Below are 6,000 nucleotides of genomic sequence, written 5' to 3'. Positions count from 1 at the left end.
GCTTGAACACATGTACCACAGGTTCAAGAATAGCTTCTTCCCTGCAATTATTAGACTGCTGAATGGTGCTCTCCAATTTGAAATCTACTGTTGACCTTGCTTCTGCGCACCTCCTATGCAGCTGTAACCCTGTACGCCTCACTCTGTCTAAGTGCAGTATGACCTGCATGTCCTTGGTTTGCTCGGATCTGACTGTACTGCTGATAAAACAAAACTTTTAACTCTACTTAGGTACATAGCACAGTACAGGCCCTTCGGCACTCGATGCAGTACCGGTCCTTTATCCTACTCTAAGATCAGACTGACCTACATACCATTTATTGCACTAACTTTCATGTACCTATCCAAGAGTCGATTAAATGTCCCTAATGTATCTGACTCTACTACCACTGTTGACAGTGCATTTCACACGGCCACCACTATCTGAGTAGAGAAACTACTCTGACATCTCCCCGAAACCTTCCTCCAATTATCTTAAAATTATGCTGAGAGTGTGGTGCTGGAAAACTATAGCAGGTCAGGTAGCAGCCAAGGAGCAGGAGAATTGACGTTTTGGGCATAAGCCCTTCATCAGGAACGAGGTTTGTGGGCCTGGGGTGCTGAGATAAATGGGAAGAAGGTGGGGTTGGGGGAGAAGGTAGCTGAGAATTCCATAGGTAGATGAAGGTGTGAGTGTGTATGTGTGTGTGTGTGTGAGAGTGTGTGTGAGAGAGAGAGAGAGAGAGAGAGAGAGAGAGAGGTGCGGTGGCAAGATGATAACCCCCTCCGACCTATGATGCAGATAGATAGGAAAAATGATGGACAGGTCAGAAGGGGCAGCGCTGAGTTGGAGGCTTGGGATTGAGATAAAGTGGGGAAAGTGAGGAAACTGATTAGTGGTGCTGGAAGAGCACAGCAGTTCAGACAGCATCCAAGGGGCTTCGAAATCGATGTTTCGGGCAAAAGCCCTTCATCAAGAATAAAGGCAGTGAGCCTGAAGCGTGGAGAGGTAAGCTAGGGGAGGGTGGGGGTGGGGGTGGGGGTGGAGAGAAAGTAGCATAGAGTACAATGGGTGAGTGGGAGAGGGGATGAAGGTGATAGGTCAGGGAGGAGAGGGTGGAGTGGATAGATGGAAAAGGAGATAGGCAGGTAGGACAAGTCATGGGGACAGTGCTGAGCTGGAAGTTTAGAACTAGGGTGAGGTGGGGGAAGGGGAAATGAGGAAACTGTTGAAGTCCACATTGATGCCCTGGGGTTGAAGTGTTCCAAGGCGGAAGATGAGGCGTTCTTCCTCCAGGCATCTGGTGGTGAGGGAGCGGCGGTGAAGGAGGCCCAGGACCTCCATGTCCTTGGCAGAGTGGGAGGGGGAGGTGAAATGTTGGGCCACGCGGCGGTATGGTTGATTGGTGCGGGTGTCCCGGAGATGTTCCATAAAGCGCTCTGCTAGGAGGGGCCCAGTCTCCCCAATGTAGAGGAGACCGCATCGGGAGCAACGGATACAATAAATGATATTAGTGGATGTGCAAGTAAAACTTTGATGGATGTGGAAGGCTCCTTTAGGGCCTTGGATAGAGGTGAGGGAGGAGGTGTGGGCGCAGGTTTTACAGTTCCTGCGGTGGCAGTGGAAAGTGCTAGGATGGGAGGGTGGGTTGTAGGGGGGGGCATGGAACTGACCAGGTAGTCACAGAGGGAATGGTCTTTGCAGAAAGGGGTGGGGAGAGAATTATATCCCTGGTGGTGGGGTCTGTTTGGAGGTGGCAGAAATGTCGGCGGATGATTTGGTTTATGTGAAGGTTGGTAGGGTGGAAGGTGAGCACCAGGGGCGTTCTGTCCTTGTTACGGTTGGAGGGGTGGGGTCTGAGGGCGGTGGTGCGGGATGTAGACGAGATGCGTTTTACTTGCACATCCACTAATATCATTTATTGTATCCGTTGCTCCCGATGCGGTCTCCTCTACATTGGGGAGACTGGGCGCCTCCTAGCAGAGCGCTTTAGGGAACATCTCCGGGACACCCGCACCAATCAACCACACCGCCCCGTGGCCCAACATTTCAACTCCCCCTCCCACTCTGCCGAGGACATGGAGGTCCTGGGCCTCCTTCACCACCGCTCTCTCACCACCAGACGGCTGGAGGAAGAACGCCTCATCTTCCGCCTCGGAACACTTCAACCCCAGGGCATCAATGTGGACTGCAACAATTTCCTCATTTCCCCTTCCCCCACCTCACCCGAGTTCTAAACTTCTAGCTCAGCATTGTCCCCATGACTTGTCCTACCTGCCTATCTCCTTTTCCATCTATCCACTCCACCCTCTCCTCCCTGACCTATCACCTTCATCCCCTCCCCCACTCACCCATTGTACTCTATGCTACTCTATCCCCATCCCCACCTTCCTCTAGCTTATCTCTCCACGCTTCAGGCTCACTGCCTTTATTCCTGAAGGGCTTTTGCCCGAAACGTCGATTTCGAAGCCCCTTGGATGCTGCCTGAACTGCTGTGCTTTTCCAGTACCACTTATCCAGAATCTGGTTTTCAGTATCTGCAGTCATTGTTTTTACCCCGAAGTGAGGAAACTGTTGAATTCCACATTTGTCCTTGCGGACAGGATCGCAAGGCAGAATATGAGGCGTTCCTCTTCCAGGCATCGGGTAGTAACGGTTTGGCAATGGATAGGTTGGAGAAGTGGGTGGAGGTGATAGATTGAAAAGTTGATGGACAGAGACAGATCAGGAGGGCGGTGCTGAGTTGAAGGCATGGGACTGGGATAAAGTGGGGGGGGGGGTGGATGGAAAATGATGTCTAGCATCTGCAGTCCTCATTTTCTCCTCAAAATTGTAGACATTTGTAAGGGGCATGGACAGGGTGAATACCCAAGGTCTTTCCCCAGGTAGGGGAGTCCAGTACTAAAGGGGCATAGGTTGAAGGTGAGTGGTGAAAGGGACCGGAGGGGCAACATTTTCACGCAGAGGGTGGTGCGTGTATGGAATGACCTGCCAGCAGAAGTGGTGGAGGCTGGTACATTTAACAAATAACATTTAAAAGGCACCTGGATGGGGATACGAATAGGAAGGGTACAGATGAACATAGGCCAAATGCTGGCAAATGGGTCACCAGATTCATTTAAGATATGGACTGAAGGGTTTGTTTCAGGCTCTACAACTCTATGACTAGGTCTACATAGTTGGAAACCAATTTCATAAAATGGGGAATAGGTCATTCACCCCTTACAGCCTGTCCTGAGCTGTGGCCTAACTGCACATATTCCAGTGCAAGTTTCAGAAAGATTTCAGCAGTTCTTAAAAAACTGAAATGCGTTTAGACTTCAATGATGTTTCTGAATATATCATTTTAGCTATTCTCAATTTTAAAGATAAGAGTTTCGAGTGAACACAGCCCACCCCTCCCAGTGCAGCCAGTAACCTTTACAATGTTGATAAATCGATGCAGTACCTGGACTCCTTAAAACTTTACAATTTCTAATGATACTAGCTACTCATTCACTGCTCCATCTGATACACAACATTAGAAACTTGGTGCAGGAGGCTGGAAGAAATGAGCAGCTTTAAAACAAAAATCCATCTGGAGCTCAAAGCTTTCAATGAGAGTCTGAGCCCAGCAGTAAGTTCAGGTAATCTTTATTGTGACCCAACTTTGTTACAGCTTCAGATCCGCCCCCAGCAAAAAGATGGAGAGAAGGTAGCGGCTTTTTAAACAGCTCAAGGTCAAAGCGCACTCACTCCCCCTCCCCACCCCACCCCACCTCACTTTCTTTACTATCGGTCAGCACAGAGTTGTCCCTTTGTAATTGGATCCTTGGTACAGACTTAACCCATGGGGCCGTGAATAGGGGGTAGTGTGGAGTGAAACAGACTGCTGTGGGTCTGGAGTCACGTGTAGGCCAGACCAGGTAAAGGATGCAGCTGGGACGACTGAGTGAATCCTTCCCTACAACAGCAGTTCCCTTCCCTAAAAAGGGCGTGAATCAGATTGGGGTTTTCTCCCCTCCCCCCCCAACAGAAAATCGTTTCATCGTTAGATTCTGACCGTATTCCAATTCCGCCATCTGCCGCGGTGATATTCAAACCCAACAGATCCCAGAACTGGGTTAATAGTCCAGTCGATAACGGCACTCGGCAGTCGCTTTGTCAGTCCCCCTGCGATGGCACGTGAAGTCGCTGGTGGCTCCGGAGGTGGGAGGAGCAGGTGAAAGCCTTCCCACACTCAGGGCAGCTGAAGGGCCTCTCCCCCGTATGGACTCGCCAGTGGGTCAGCAGGGAGGAGGAATCGCTGAAGGCCTTCCCGCACTCGGGACACCAGAAGGGCCTCTCCCCCGTATGGACTCGCTGGTGGGTCAGCAGGGAGGAGGAATCGCTGAAGGCCTTCCCGCAATCAGGACAGCAGAAGGGCCTCTCCCCCGTGTGGACCTGCTGGTGGGCCGGCAAATTGGAGGAACGGCTGAAGGCCTTCCCGCACTCGGGGCAGCTGAAGGGGTCTCCCCCGTGTGGACCCGCTGGTGCCTCAGCAGGGTGGAGGAATCGCTGAAGGCCTTCCCACACTCGGGACAGCTGAAGGGCCTCTCCCCCGTGTGGATCCGCTGGTGCCTAAGCAGGGCAGAGACCTGGGTAAAGCCCTTCTCACACTTGGGACAGGAGAACGGCCTCTCCCCGGTGTGGATGCGCCGATGAATCTCCAGGTCAGACGGAGTACGGAAGCCTTTCCCACAGTTACCACACTTCCACGGTTTCTCCATGTCCGAAGTTTCAGCCACAAGCAAATGCATGTACTGCCCCTCACTGCTGTGAATTCCTCTTTCCAGGCCGTATAACAGTTTCAGGCTCCACACTCAGTGCGCAGCAACAGTAAGGTCTCTCATCCAGTCCCACTGATAATGAAAATGTACTGAAATAGGAACCAACAAGCTTTGCTCCTTCTCACAGAATTGTAATAAAAAATCGTGGCTGCCCCAATCGATTGAGTGACTGTCAGATATTGACGTGAAAGTGAGGACCGCAGATGGGGGAGAGTCAGTGTTGAACAGTGCGGCGCTGGAAAAGCACAGCAGGTCAGGCAGCATCCAAGGAGCAGGAGAGTCAACATTTCGGGCATAAGCCCTTCATCTGTTCATATTAAAACTTCTGTCTTCGGATCTTCAAATACTCTGGAAAAAGAGATTACAAAAGTCATCACTGTCAATGCAGGGTAGAAATTCAGAACAAGCTATTCTACTTTCTGTGCAGCATTCTTTTCTTTTGTTATTCCACAAAATTGAAAGCAACTTCCTTCTCTCTCTCTCCCCACCCCCTCACCCCTCTGTTCTCACTCCGCTCTAAGTAATTCTCCTGAAGGTGCTGATTCAGGATCAGAACAGCAAAAACGTCAAGACTTACATATTGGATAACTCCACTGAAAGTTAATATCTTTCACAACATTGGGATACTGCTGAGAGTGAGCAGGTCTGATTTTGGGAAGCAAAACAAAATGTGTCAATTCAGGATGAATCGGGAATGCAGCTTGAGGAATAACCAGACACATCAAGGTATTAACACAGACACCAGAGAGAAACTGAACAGAAGAGACGTGGCAAACTTTAGTAGAAAGCCAGAGTCATTAAGATATACTGCACAGTAACAGACCTTTTGGTCCAATTCGTCTATGCTGACCAGATATTGTAAATCAATTTAGTCCCATTTGTCAGCACTTGGCCCATATCCCTTGGCCAATCCACCCTACTTTGCACATCCCTGGACACTATTTGTAAGTTAGCATGGCTAACCCACACAAACCTGCACCTCCTTGGGCACGATGGGTACTTTAACACGGCCAATCCACCCTCACCTGCACATCCCTGGGCACTATGTGTAAGTTAGCATGATCAAGCCACCCTAACCTGGACAAAGTTAAAAATCACACAAACCCGGGTTATAGTCCAACAGGTTTATTTGGAAGGACCAGCGTTCGGAGCACTGCTCCTTCATCAGGTGGTTGTGGAGAATAAGACCATAAGGCACAGAATTTATGGAAA

Source organism: Chiloscyllium plagiosum, unplaced genomic scaffold (assembly GCF_037043375.1).
Source record: "Chiloscyllium plagiosum isolate Xiang-an unplaced genomic scaffold, Cpla_swu_hap1 HiC_scaffold_27, whole genome shotgun sequence".
NCBI lineage: Eukaryota > Metazoa > Chordata > Chondrichthyes > Orectolobiformes > Hemiscylliidae > Chiloscyllium > Chiloscyllium plagiosum.
The sequence above is the reverse complement of the archived record's forward strand: the minus strand, read 5'-3'. Positions refer to the sequence as shown.